The 14,381-nt window shown below is 31.9% G+C and overlaps 1 long non-coding RNA gene across 1 annotated transcript; it reads left to right on the forward strand.

Annotated features, from left to right (window-relative positions):
* Positions 1-8,629: 8,629 nt before the first annotated feature.
* Positions 8,630-11,253, forward strand: LOC129301391 (uncharacterized). The gene is made up of 3 exons (XR_008590971.1): positions 8,630-9,102; positions 10,013-10,147; positions 10,980-11,253. It is a non-coding gene; the product is annotated as an uncharacterized LOC129301391 (long non-coding RNA).
* Positions 11,254-14,381: the final 3,128 nt, after the last annotated feature.

Here is a 14,381-nt window from a genome sequence, read left to right on the forward strand (position 1 = left end):
AGAGTTAGATCCAACTAAAATAACAATACCTGAACAATTAAGATTAAAATTAGATAATGTAATAGGATATTATGAAAATGAAAATAATTCAAAAAGATTGATAACCAACGACAATATAGGACAAAGAACATTAAGAATAAGTACACCAACATTAAATATTAATATAAATCAACCTAATATAAGAAGAAGTTTTAGTTTTGAAGAACCAAGACCTAGTACAAGTAGAGGAATGTCTAGACAAGATTATTATTAAGATCTAGAACTGAGACACCTGTAAATTCAAATTTAGAATCAATAAGACCTACACACCAATACAAAACAATAATTTATAATTATACAAATAAAACAAGATGTTATTGGATAGATGTAATGGCATTAGTAGACCCAAGAGAGCAAAAAAGTACAATACAATTAGGATTAATAAATAATAATATTGAAATAACAAATAAAGGAGATAGGACAATATCTATAATAAGAATAAATCAAAGAGATGTGTTAACTGTAAAATTTTGGGAATAGATTTCTTAGAACAAATAAAACCATGGAGAATACAACAGGATAGGATTATGATAAATATTAATCATCAAATAATAGTTATCCAAAAGATAAAATTGATATGACAAAATTATATTACATATTGGTAAAAATTAATTATCAAAAATATAGATCTAGAAAATATCATGCTTTAGTTGATACAGGAGCAAATATTTCAGTAGCAAAAGCAAATGTATTACCAGATGAATTATGGAAAAGGAAAAATAAAATATTAAGAATGCAAGGAGTAGGACAAGAAATTAATTGTATTGAATTAGAAGCAAGAGAAAATATGATACAAATAGGAGAATATGAATTAAAAATAAAGAAATTAAATCAAAATAATGAGAATTCATGTGATAATATTAGGAATAGATTTTATGGAACAATATTATCCTTTACATATGTTTGAAAAAGCAATAATATTAACAACACCTTGTAAACATCGAGCATGGAGAGTAAGAGTAACTAAACTTTATAGTAGAATCATGAAAAATTTCAAAAGAAAACAGAAGATTATGAAATATAATTTTTACCAAATAAAAAACTTTTGTACAATAATGAAGTTATAAATTCAATAAAAATGTTAAATACTGCAAAAGAAATTAAAACAATTGAACATAGATTATTAGAAAATTATAATGATAATCTTTTAATTCATTGGGAAAAATCTAAACCTTTAGCAAAGATAGAATTAAGAGATTATAGTAAAAAATAAACTGTAAACCTTATCCATGGACAGAAAATGATAAAAAAAAATTCATAATGCATATTAATAAAATGAAACAATATAATTTAATAAGAGAAAGTAGATATGAATATTCATCACCTGCAATAATTGTAGTAAAACATAGTGAAGAAAAGAGAGGAAAGTCAAGATTAGTTATAAACTATAAAAAATTAAATGAATTAGCAATAAGAAATAGATACCCAATTCCAAAAATAGATTTATTATTTAATTTAATAAGAGGAAAAAATATTTTCAGCAAATTTGATTGCAAATCTGGATTTTTTCAAATAAAATTAGAAGAAGAAAGTAAGAAATATACTGCTTTTAGTACATTTGAAAGATTGTATGAATGAAATGTATTACCTATGTGATTTCATAATAGTCCTAGTATATTTCAGGAATATGTAACAAAATTATTATTGCCAATAAAAGATTTGCTGTCATACATATAGATGATATTCTAATATTCTCAAAAAATAAAGAAGAACATGAAAAATTTTGAACAATTTATAGATCTGATAGAAGAAAAAGGATTAAATATATCACCTAAAAAGCTAAATTAAGAAAAGAAAGAATAGAATTTTTAGGACAATACATAACTAATAATGGAATAGAATTACAAGAACATATTAGTAAAAAAATATTGAAACTTGGAGAAATTAAAAATAAAAAAGAACTTCAATCATTTTTAAGAATAGTAAATCAAGCCAGAAATTATATTTCAAACTTATCAAAACTAACTGCAGAAGTAAGTAAATTAGCTGGAGAAAAGACAATATGGATATGGGATAAAGAAAAAGAAAAAAATAGTAAATCAGATAAAAGCTTTATGTCAAAATCTACTTAAATTAACTATTCCAATAAATAATGATGTAATATGGATAATATATACAGATGCTAGTGAAAATTATTGGGGAGCAGCTTTATATCACATCAATGAAAAAGAAGAAGAAGTAATTACTAGATATGCAAGTGGAAAATTTAATGATTCCCAGATTAAATATCATTCTAATTGGAAAGAATTTTTAGCAATAGTAAAAGCTATACAAAAGTTTGAATTATTTATTGTTAATACCAGATTTATTATAAGAACTGATAATACTCAAGTAAAGCATTGGTTAAATAAAGGAATAAAGATAACTCAGTTATGTAATAAATGTTAATTAAATGGCAATCAGATATGTCATATTATGATTATGAATTGAATACATTAAAGGAAAAATAATCTTGTTGCTGATTATCTGTCCAGATGGAGCCAAATAGAAGGGAGACAAATATGATGACAAGTAGTAGTGGTGGTGGTTCACCTACAGGACCAATAATGATCCCACTAGACTAAGTAATTATGAAGGTAAATATTCTGGAGATGAATATGACCCTTCTTGTTGGACAAGTAAATGCAAATATGCAATCATTATCTGAATCAGTATCTCATCTTAGAGATGAGGTGAATATTTTGACATGTAAAGTGGAGGACTTAGAGAAATCTAAGGGTCCATTATCCCAATCCCCTGAAAGACAAGTAAAACAAGTAATTGAGTCATCTACTTAAACACCTGAGTCATTATTCCAGCCTCATAGTCCAGAAAAAGCCAGTCCAATAATTTCTTTTTCTAAGATAGTGAAAGAAGCCCAAAAGTCTAAAGCCCAAATAGTGACAAGAACACCTCAAAATAGTGCATTTACTTCTACCTCTTCTAGGAGAAGAAGTCTAAGCCCAGTAACTTTACCATCCTTTAAGACCTTAGACCAGTATAATTATTTAAAACTCCTCATTAATAAGACCAACCATTTTGCCTTCTTAATACCAGTAATATTAAATATGTTTCTCATTATTCCTTCAACAAAATTATTGTTTATCCAAACACTAACCCTGATCTTGTAAAAACCTTGTATAGTTATGGCCTTATTCACTCTATATATCCTTCCGATGATATGTCAGAAATATCTAAACTTCCTGAATCTATTAAGGAAGCTGCCAAACATTATTTTGGAATAGTAACTCAATATCAAGTCTTTATCAGGTGTTACTCTACTATAGCAGAAATAACTGCTGACAAATTCTATCCTCCAATTAATCTAATTAAATTTGGGACAACAAGAAGACCATTTGAACATAAACAAGAAGAAAAAGAAATATTATGAATGAAGAAGATCTCAGATATAAGATATCCACTATCAGAGCCCAGGAAGTACATATAATTTTTCAGGAGCTCAACAGGACAACTACAGCAGAAGAAGAACAGTGGACATACTTCATTGGACCAACAACATGTATTTTTTCAGTAGGGAAAAATAGTAGAAATTCAAGGAGCTTCAATAATTGGTACCAAAGACTAAGAAATAATTCGATGGATAATCATGAAGGGACAAAGAAGAAAATATGTCAAGTATTGTTAGAGTATGCTATCCATAAATGCAAATATTGTGATGAAAAAAGAGAAGCAGACAAAGACTATGAAGACCCTTCTATCAACATGAATATTCTGGATTAGCTTGCCGACAAGTATAAGAAGACTGAAGAAGATAGAAGAAGATGGAAAAAGAGAAAGTCAAAAAGACTAAGCCTATTATGTCTCTTGTAATAATTACTTTAGCCTTTGATTTTGTCAAAAAGTCTATGTAGTCTAAGATTAACTTTTCCATTTTGTCAAAAGTAGTTTTGTCTTCTTGTAATTATTAGAGTTAAAATTAACCAAGGTTATGTAACTAGGGTTGGAATGCCAACTCTATATAAAGCGATATAATTTCTGAAGAAGAACACATTCAAGAACGGCTGAGAACCTCAAAGCCTCCTTGAGCACTTGAGTTCTCTACCTTCTTGTAACCTTGCCTTTTCAATGTCAATAAAAGTCTTCTATTCATTTATTTCTTAGTTTACAAGTATTGATGATTAACAGGTATGGCTGAGTAATTTCTTTTTTAGGGATTAGGAGGGGATTATTATCTAATACTTAACAAAAGTTTTGAATTTCCGCAATGATCCTGTAAGGGGAATTACTGGTTATGTGTTGTTATGGCTACGCCTCCAATAGGAAACGAAGGAAGGCTGTACTGTACTGATCTGAAGGAAGTGGTTCTATGAAAGGTCTATAGCCAGGCCTTTGAGACGTCGGCTTGTTAATCTCAGTATGAAAGAGGACTGAGAACCTTTCATGTTCTGCTATGACCCGGATCAGTTTCGGTCAAACCCTGTAGCAACACATAGCCAGCTATATAATATATATATTAATATATATATTAAGGTATATATGTATATATATTTGTATACATACATATATCAGATACACACACATATGAATATATATACATATTTTGAAAAAATACATATATAAAATTATATTTTGAATTTTATATTTCATATTTCATATATATATATATAAATATTTATCAAATAAATATTCAAATATATATATAATATATATATATAATTCATTCACCCTATATTACATTCATTGAATTTAGACATATTTCAAATTCAATGAACTTGAACATTATAGCTCGAGTTGGGCTGTTCTTGTATGCGACCCTATAGGCCTATATGAAGTTGGCAAAAAGCTAATTATGCTATTAGTCCACAAGTCACAAGTGGCTAATAAGACATTGCAACTACCTAATTCACATGGGGATCAATGATCTGATGTAACTTATCTTGTAACCATATCACATTCATTTTGTCATGCGATGTTTTGGTCAAGTGTGAGACATGGAATTGTCATTCTCCTTTGCTTGACCATTACTTTCTCAATCTCTGAGTGGATTAATTGTATCAATGGAAAAACCCTTTTCATCATAATATGGCTATACATTTTCTCAGTCTTAGTCATTGACGGGCCTTGTAATATCTCTCACTTAATGTGAGGGATAAATTTTATCTTGACCACTCATATTCCTCTACATGAATATCACTAAACTCAATCATAATCTTTATGATCACTTAGTCAAAGGTGACTTTTGTCAAAGTTTAGTGGTCATCATGTAGGAATCCATGATGATATCAGGTCAAAGGACTTAGTGAAACAGTTACATATAAGATAAGCTTATGACTTATACCATGCAACTTTCTCATAACGGGTCGATCCAGCACCATTGTACTTTTTCAAGTGCCTATAACTTTGATTTGTATATATATAATTAATCAAAGTCATGCTAGTCTTGTTTCATCTATGATTCCTCATAGATGACTGACCAGGGATATTTAGGACAATCATTATAGTTTGTCCAAGGATACAGTTATCATAGTGAATATGCAATTGATATGATAACAAAAGAGAATTTATTAAATAACAATGTACATAGTACAATGATTGGCCTTTGGGCATAATTTCTAACAAGTATCACTAAGAAAACTAATCACACATGAGTGTTTGGCTCCTTTCAATAACAGGTAAATTGCCACTCTTTTCTATTAATTCAAGGTAAGAGAATATTTACTCTATACCTATTCAATCCTAAAAATTGCCACATCTTAAACATAAAAAATTCCATTCAAAGAGCTAGTTCATTTAAGCAACCTCAAACAAAACATGATTTTTTTATATTCTTTTTAATTTTTTTTTTCAAAACCAAACAAAACAAAACAAAATGTTTATACCTCTCTCCTACACTAAAATCATGCATTATCCTCAGTGTTTGCGTAAACTAATAATATGATAAGATAAGATCAATATAGATGTATGCATGATAAAAGTGTAAGTGTAGAGATTTTTTTTTTCAAATAACAACTAAAAAACAAAACAAACAAACAAAAAAAGCAAATAAACTCTAATTTGTCCTACTAGGTTGATCTCTCCCATACTTGAACTATACTCAATCATCAAAAATATCAAATAAAGTAAGGTAAAAGCTCAAGGTTAGAGATATACAACCTTATCATAGTGGCTCAAAAGTATGAATTGTATATCCTTTATCTTTGCCCTCCTTGTAAAGCTTGCATAAATGGCCATTGATTTTCCAAGTATAATTATGTCTTCATCCTTGACTTGAAGCACTCCATAAGAGAACACCTTAGTCACTACAAATGGTCTATGCCATTTAGATGTAAGCTTTAAATGCTTGTGGATGTATCTTGTCTTGTACACAAGAACCAATTCTCCAAACTTTAAAATTCTTTCTCAAAATCATTTTGTCATGAAGAACTTTGTTTTTCTCTTCATAAAACCTTGAAGACTCATAAGAGTTAAGTCTCAATTCCTCTAGCTCTTACATTTGAAACAATCTATCATTGGCCAAGCCTTCATAGTTTAAATTTAACTTCTTAATTGCCTACAAAACCTGGTGCTCTATCTTAATGGGTAGATGGCAAGCCTTACCAAAAATCAACCTAAATGGAGACATCCTAATAGGTGTCTTATAGGCCATCTTATATGCCTATAGAGCATCATCCAAATGAGTGGACCAATCTTTCCTATTTGTGTGGATCACTTTTGCAAGGATTGTTTTGACCTCTCTATTTAACACCTTTACTTACCCATTTGTTTATGGGATGTAAGGTGTAGAGACCTTGTGCTTCAATCCATATTTGGATAAGAGATTAATCATGAGCTTATTGCAAAAATGGCTCCCTTGATCGCTCACCAAGGCTCTTGGCACACCTAACCTTCAAAATATGAGATTTGAGAAACTAAGCACAATTTTTGCATCACAAGTCTTAGTAGGTGTGGCTTCAATCTAATTGCTTGCATAATCAACACCAAGGAGAATATATTAGAAGCCAAAAGAAGATGGAAAGGGGCCTATAAAGTCAATGCCCTAAATATCAAAAACTTCACAAAACATCATGGGTTGTTGGGGTATCTCATGCCTCTTACCCTAACTAGCTAGTTTTTGACATTTCAAACAAACCTTGCAAAAATCATAAGCATCTTTAAACAAGTTGAGCCAATACAACCTACAATCTAGCACTTTCTTAGAAGTCCTTTTTGCACTAAAATGCCCTTACATGCATTTGAATGGCAAAACGGAAGAATAGAGGGAACATCGTGCTCATCAACATACGCCTAAGGACTTTATCATTACAAACTCTCCACATCAAGGGTGGATCTTAAACATTGTACCTAGGCTTTCTTTTCAACTTTTCAGTTTGAAATCTAGAAAAATTTTGTGGAAAGATTCCACACTTAAGATAATTAGCAATGGAAGCATACCATAGCAAAAGAGAGGACACACAACATAAACACTTATCTGGGAACAAATCACACTCATGAGACTTAAGCTTAAAGTCTACCAAACAATCCTCCAAATGGGGTAGCCTAGAAAGGTGTTTGGTAATATGGTTGGTAGAGCCATTCTTATCTCTTATCTCAAGGTCAAATTCTTGTATAAGAATGACCTGTCTAATCAACCTTAGTTTAGAGTCTGGCTTCTTCATTAAGTACCTTATAGCCACATTGTCACTGAAGACAACAACATTTGAATTGAGCAAGTAAGATTGAATTTTATCAAGTGCAAACACAATGGCTTAAAGCTATTTTTCAGTGGTTGTGTAATTAATTTTTTCACTATCTAGAGTCTTTGATGCATATGCAATGACATATGAAAATTTTACCATCCTTTTGCCCAAGCATAGCACCAACAACTAGATTAGATTTGTCACATAAAAGATCAAAGTAAAGTGACCAATTAAGAGATCTTAAAATGGGAGGAGATATTAGAATGCCTTTCAAACAATCAGAGCTCTTTTTACATGTATCATTAAACACAAATGGCACATCTGTTTGAAGCAATTTAGTCATAGGCAATGTCATATCTACTACTAGAAAAAGTCAGGTTAGCAAGGAAATTTAGTGAAAACTAAATTATTCCTCTCTAAATGACTACATTAATGAGGAATTTTGTGAGAAAATTTTGTTTCATCTCTAAAAAAAATTTATTAAGGGAATTTAGTGAGGAATAATATATTTCTCTCTAATTTGTCCAATTAGAGAGGAATAATGTAATCTTCTCTAAATGTTTTAAATAGTGAGGGAGTTAGTGAGGTAATATGATCCTCTCTAATTAGAGAGAAATTAGGAAGGAATGGTCATTCCTTTCTAAAAACTTAATAGTAAAATAAAAAATAATGATGAGAATCAAAAATGTTTTAACTTATATTTTTTTAAAGTACCTATTTTACCTAAAAAATCTATTATTTTATATTGTCTTATATATAAAAAATATTTACTAAAAATTTATATTATATCATATATAATTTTCTTAAAATATTAAATTTCATATATGTAAATAATTGTTTTTACTTTATAATATTTTTTATATAAAAAATATTTTTTAAAAAATTATATTCCCTTTATAATTCCATTGACCATTCCATTCCCTCCAATTTTATTTTTACCCAATCTAATTCCCTCCAATTTTTTTTTTTCCCATACAAACCCTAACCCAATTTGGATCTTGACCATTACCCAATCTCAGAAAACCATTGCCTATCGCCTGAGTCCTGATCGCCTCCTTGTTCTCTCTCGCCTCATGTTCTTGACCTTGCCAGCGTCGTCGTCATCTATGGATCTCTATCCATCTTGGAAGTCCGCCTACTCATTCTCATTTTCTCGAATTTCACCTCATGTTCGTGTCCTTATGAACGCCGTTGTCATCTGTTGAGCTTCATCTCTTCCTTCTTGGCTCCTCGAATCTCGCCTTGCATTCATGCCCTTGCAAGTGCAAGTAACAAGAGCACCTCTCGTTTACCAGTAAAGCTCCATCCTCCTCCGGGTTCAACTACCTCTATCATCCTTGCCTCCCTGCTCCCTTAATAGTCTGAACTCTGAATCAGATTCAAATCTATATGGCTCACTCTCTCTGGTCTTTAAAACTTCAACTAATCTCTGCTTTGCTTCTCACGAGTATGTCACTTCTCTCTATTTTGTTTTTTGATTTTTTCTTCAATATAAATGGCAAGACCATGGCAATTTCTGATTTGTGGATTCATGGTAGCTTACTTTTGGTAGCAAACTCGATTGCTATTTGTTAGGATATGGAATTCTGGATCATTTGAGAAATATTATAAGACTATATTTCCATATTGTATGTAGCTATGATGCCTTTTGTATAGAGTTGTGGTTTGGATGCATGCTGTAGACTCAAGTTTATTTATTCTATGGTTAATTTAACTATTTGTATTGGTTTATTGGATTGGATTAGGAGTCATACATGCAACTGTGCTAGACTTGGATTGTGGAATATAGAATGTGGTCTTGTGGATTCAAGTTTTTTTTTTTTTTTTTTTTAATGGGCTCTAAAGAAATCTAGATGTGTTTATCTAGTAACAAAAAGCTTTTGAGAAAATTGCAAATATTCCATATACCTTTGAGCCATTTTTCAAACACCCCCATCAGCTTTGAAAAACAAGATACCTCCTTCAACTTTCACCTCACCTATCAAGATTTAAATTCTTCTATCCATTTTTTTTTTAACTAAACACATTGATGGAGATGTCATCTCAAACTTTGTCGTTTGTCACATAATGGGCTATCATTCATTTAGAAATAATACATGGCAGAGTTTGAAGTAGAATCTTTAACAGTGGAGTCAAAGGAAATTGTGCAGGAAAATTTAAGTTTTGAAGAGTGATGTTAAAGACGATGTTTGCAGATGGCATAAAGTTAATGATATACTTTCATTTTCTCTAAACAAATTATTGTAAGAAAAGGACATGGTGGTTCTTACCAGATAGACTCATTGATGTAGCCATAATCAATTCGATAACTCTTCCTCACTAACTTATTTGAGAAATATTCCATGCCATTTATGTAGGCTTCTAGAGGAAGAGGTCGGATTTCAAGGGAAGAAATTCCAGGAAATCTACTATATGAGGAAGCAAGTAAATAGAAGGGTAGTGTGTCTGTATTAATTGTCCATAGAAACTCTTCAGTCCATGGATAATCTTTGGTAAGATTTCTGAATGAATGAGAAAGATTTGCTCAGCCTTTTCATATATAGAAGTATAAAGTTTCATCTTATTTTTAACCAAAAAAAATTGCTTGCTTTGACTTATGTATGACTAGCTTGACATTATTAATTCATATCAAATTAATTACTCTAATATGTTATATTGTTCTTAATTTTTGCATGAGAATATATTGTTTTTCTAAAGTGGTTGGTGATCTTTCATCTCACTAAATATGCTGCTATTCAAGGAATTTGGATTTGGCATGTGAAAGAAGTTAATACTAAAAATTTCTGAATAAGAAAATGACAGAGACAGATATCTGTTGAGAGAAAGCTTGCAGGAAGGGAAAAGAACACACAAGCTGGAAAATATGTCTTGGTTTGTTAAGTGACAGAATCATTGAAAGTAGAATAATGAAGAAAGAAACTATAGAATGATGAAGAAAGAGGACAAAATTGAGTTCAGGTCCTTCAAGAGAAATGATGACAAAAGAAGTTTTGTTGAGTCAAGTTAGTCACAGTTGGAATGTGAGAGTTAAAAATCACTATTATTTCACCACGGGTTAGTGATGAATGTTAATTTCTAATTTCTTAGAGAATTAAATTGAGTTTTGTTGTAGATCTAAAACTCATCATCAATGTATTATCAAGAAAAATTAACAAGTTGTAATCACATAATCCTAGAATATTGATTGTTTTGTGGCCAGTAGGAACATGATAATGATGTTATAAATTTAATCTATATAATCTATGATTGTTATAATTGTTGTTTCTAACGTGTATTTTTTTTCCTTTATTGACTTTAGGTATATATTTGTTTATTATGTGTTAGGTATTTAAATGTTCTAAGGAAACCATAGAGTAGGGGAAAAGGAAGAATGTGTTCAATTTAGTATGAGTAAGGTACTGGGCTTCGATGGTAATTCACTTCCTTGTCTTATGAAGGTAAGAATGATTCTTGCAACCGGATATCTTGCTTTTAACATATGAATATCTACTTTCCTTTATGATGTAGGTACCATGCCTTTATTGTTTTATTCTCAGGAAAATTACAGTTTCATACTTCCTTTAGAATAACACCATAATAGAGGTAATTTGTATGCGTATTGTAAAGTCCTTGGGTCCGAATTATACAGTCTCATCTCAACCTGTGCTTTACCATTTCACCACACAATCAATAAAGCCAAAATTAGAGTATATTCATAATAATAGGGTTAACAGAAGCATGAATACATTCAAAAGACTCAAAATATAACAGTTTCCCAACCTAAAAAAAGGCCATGCATCGCGGTGTGTAGCTTGTGTGCCATGGCATGTGGCAAAGAACACCTACCTTATTTCATACTGTGTCATACGCTGCGGTGCACCTGTCTAAAATTTTGCTGTCATTTTGATAGCAAAAATGATGAACTTCTAGCGTGTGTTATTTTCACATCCAATATCCAATTAGAGTGATTCAAGCGCTTATACAAAACTTACGATGTGTACTAGCTAATGGAACAAGTTCGGACTCGATTTGATGATCTGATCTAAAATTAGACACCCAAGTGCAAAAAGATATTTTTTCTTTCAAAAACACACCCCCCAAGTGCTCAATTTGCACTTCTTGTTCCGTTAGACCACTTTGAGCCTTGAACTAAGTCCAAAAGGACCACATACACTTAATTAACATCATATATATCAAATATCACATAAATAGCCCATTTTGGCCTCTTAAAGCCACATCTTGTGGTTTTATATGAGGAAATCAAATATATAGCAAAAATTCACATATAAAACTAGACTTGTTTCACTTTTCATCTCTCTGACTCTCACATATAGGGCTCCGTCTCACCATATGGTCAAGAATCACATATGTACTTGACTCTTTCAAATAGAATTCTATCTCACCATTTGTGTCAAGTTCTTACCATTTGTGTTAAGTTCTCATACAATTAACATAATTCACATTCAATTCACAATCAATACACACTCATCACATATATACACTAGTGGAACAAGTTATAACATCACACGTTTTGCTTGTTTGTATTTTAGCCTACCCATGTACCCTCTTTAGGGGCATCCCCAGCACAATGCATCACATATACATATATACAAGCAAGTTTCACAATACCATCCATTTTCTCATATTGACAAACAAATATGCATCTTAGTTGGCAACTTAATTCTATCAACACATTTATACATTCATATCTACTCATAGGCAGTCATAACACTACCATTGAGGTAACTCTTTTCTTGCTTCCTTTCCCGGCCTTCTCAAGCTCTCTTTACCTGTGTTTAAAGTAATAGAATGAGATATACGTCCTAATAACTTGGAGGTAACCTCAATTATTGATTAGTAAGCAACATCATAACAAGTGATAAGTAGCATGAGTAATGGTAAAAGCAATAATATATGCAATATAGGAATTCATTCTCATCAATCTCATTATACGCATACAATGCAGTTCTAATTCCCCCTGGTAGAGTAAACTCTACCCCTGGACTAGGCCCTCCAGTCACCAAGAATAGGGCCCACCATACCATTGCTCAGATCAGGTCATTTTTATATGGGTGGTCTTCTAGGTTGATCATGGTGGAGCCTAGCTCTATGCTCTGGATTATCAGGACTTTTTAGCCTTATGCAGAGTAAGACTATGGCCGCCTACCTTAGTCTAGGGTAACCTTGTGGATCATTCAATATTCTAGGTCTGTCATGTAGAGTCAAACTCTATGCTTTGGATTATCAAAATTTCTTCTCCTAGGTCTGTCCTAGTGGAGTCAAGCTCTGCGCTTTGGATCATCAGGATTTCTTAGACCTCTTCATAGTAGGGCCACATTTCCCTCTATATCATAATCCAGGTATATCTTCTGGATGTGATGCAAGGCAGTACACACGTCACTTCTCAAACTCATTTCAATTAATATTCACACATCCGCATCATAGACTTTCACACTATTGCTACTCTATGAGTTCACAATACAATGCACGGAGTTATATTAAAATACTTTACAAACAATTTCACAACAAACAAGTAAAAGGCTTACGCCAGTTACTTTTAACCCTTACTACTAAGGGTTACCAATCACATTAAGCTCCAAAGGGCGCAGATTGTGTCACGAGCAACCTTCACAAGTGCTTAACTACATAACAAAGTGCCCCTCAGTCAATTCTCAACACAATTCATAGTAGTAAAATTCGGTTAAACTGAATCACTTGACACATAAACAGTTCATTGAACCATTTTCAATTCACTTATTCAGTTTTATGATCACTAGCCCTATAGGTTAATCAAACAATCATAATAACTTCCTAACACATTCAATCCACCTAAATTCACCTTATTGACCTAACTTTAGGTCATTTTGAGCCTAAATGTTCAAAACTCAATCGTTCAACTCATACTAGTCATACAACCTTAGTTTTATATTCGATATCCTATCTTAACCCTTTCTTTTAGATTACAACACCTTAGATCTCATGGTTCGATTACTCAACTGATGAAATTCAATGAAAAAGAGGTAGTATTGAAGCTTGGGATTGCGCTATACTTACCCAGAAGTAATCAATCGAAGCAGACTCCCGAGCTCTAGATAATGCTTGCCCTAACAGAGATGGCTTCCTCTTGCTCTCCAAACATATCTCCAGCCTCCTCCCTTCTATTTTCATGAGCTGTTCATGTTAGCTTTAAATGATTTTTGGACGGTGTGCCACGGCACATGCAACCTTTGCCACGGCGCGTGGCATAATGAGAAAATTCTTACTTGTGCTTGTACGTTCTGTCCCGGATTTCTCTATCCTTTCATCCTATCAATGCAACACCCAAACAACACAAATATCAACTCCACACTCAACCCAATCAATTCACTAGTTATTAATTTATCCTTGATTAGCATTAGTTTTTAAAGATTGAAATTCAGGATGTTACAATTCTCTCTTCGTTAAGGGATTTTGTCCCCAAATTAAACACAAGCCAACTCACCTTACGGGAACAAATAAGGGTATTGCTTTCTTATACTCTCCTCCATCTCCCATGTCGCGTCACCCGAAGCCATTCCTCGCCAAAACACTTTAACCAATCAGATAGTCTTATTACACAACTACTTCTCTTTAACATCCCTATCTGTTCTAGTTCAATTTTGATAAGTTAGGTTCTCCTGAAGCTCAACTTTTTTGGCTCAATCACATGTGATAGATCCGGTTGATATTTCTTCAATTGTGACACATGAAACATCATGTATTCTGGAT

The sequence above is a fragment of the Prosopis cineraria genome, unplaced genomic scaffold (genome assembly GCF_029017545.1).
Source record: "Prosopis cineraria cultivar Desert tree isolate PC_DT_omini unplaced genomic scaffold, ASM2901754v1 PC2088, whole genome shotgun sequence".
NCBI lineage: Eukaryota > Viridiplantae > Streptophyta > Magnoliopsida > Fabales > Fabaceae > Prosopis > Prosopis cineraria.